This window comes from Balaenoptera acutorostrata, chromosome 16, assembly GCF_949987535.1.
Source record: "Balaenoptera acutorostrata chromosome 16, mBalAcu1.1, whole genome shotgun sequence".
Lineage (NCBI taxonomy): Eukaryota > Metazoa > Chordata > Mammalia > Artiodactyla > Balaenopteridae > Balaenoptera > Balaenoptera acutorostrata.
This window is the reverse complement of record NC_080079.1, coordinates 86676056-86677259: the sequence shown is the minus strand read 5'-3', so window position 1 is coordinate 86677259 and position 1204 is coordinate 86676056. Positions and strand designations below refer to the sequence as shown.

Here is a 1204-nt window from a genome sequence, read left to right as displayed (position 1 = left end):
CATAAGAGAAGGGAACAAAAGAGGAAAGGAAGACAAAAGACCTACAAAAACAAACCCAAAACAATTAAGAAAATGGTAATAGGAACATACATATCAATAATCACATTAATCACAGCTTCCTTTGTATCTAGATGGCTCCTACATATTTTTAAGGGAAAGGTACATAGATAGATAGAATATGGTAGGTGATATGATATGATACACACACACAAAAAAACCTGTCACTGTGCTCGTGTAAGTAGTCAAAGGTATCTATTACTAGAATAAATGCGATTTTAACAAATTTTCTTACCAAATCCTTCTCCTTGCCATTTTAGCATCTAATTGTCATTAAAACCAAAATGAATGGCTGAATATACAAATAAACTCCTTATGGAAATACCTGACAGAACAAAACTGAAAATGACTTTTCAGATGGAAAATTATAGCTAACATTTTTTTCTCTCAGAGCTGGTACCAAAACAGTGTAGATCCTATGATAGAGTTAACCAGAATTGCAAAGAACAGCGATCACAGATTATTTACTAAAATGCCTCTCAGCTTAGGCTGACAGCTCAGTATAAGAAAAGCAATTGATTTTAGGCTAACATACATGCATAAACAGATTAAAAATGTTAAAATATATTTGTATAGAGAGAAAAACAATTAGATATTCTCGGCAAACAGGTGTTGACTAGCTACCACTGTGCCAGGGCAGCAAGGCCAGTAAGACTGAGTCCTGGCCATCAGGTTGTTCAGAATCTCCCAGGACAGACAGAGTTCATATAATGAACTACCATCTGGGCCATCATCACTGCTTGTCGGGGTGACTACAGTCTGCACACGCCTCCCATCCTGCGCCCCTCCAGTTCATTCTCACCCTGCAACAAGAATAATTTTTCTAGGGACATCCGCTCCCCCTCGGTGGGGAGACTGCTTAGTCCCAGGCCTCGCAGATTTGTTTTTCTCTGTCTGGACTCAAGGCCTCTGTGGCAACCATGCTCCACCAGATCATCGGTCAGGCCAAGAAGCATCCTAGCTTGATCCCCCTCTTCGTGTTTACTGGAGCAGCACTGTATGTCTTGCGCCTGGCATTGTTCAATCCAGATGTCAGCTGGGACAGAAAGAATAACCCAGAACTCTGGAACAAACTAGGTCCCAGTGATCAATGCAAGTGAATGTAGATGACAGCAAACTGAAGAAGAGGGTCCAGACTTCTAAATGA

General features: G+C 40.6%; 1 pseudogene; it reads left to right on the top strand.

Moving 5' to 3' along the window:
* The first annotated feature begins 977 nt into the window (after positions 1-977).
* On the top strand, positions 978-1204 carry LOC114238608 (cytochrome c oxidase subunit NDUFA4-like; annotated as a pseudogene).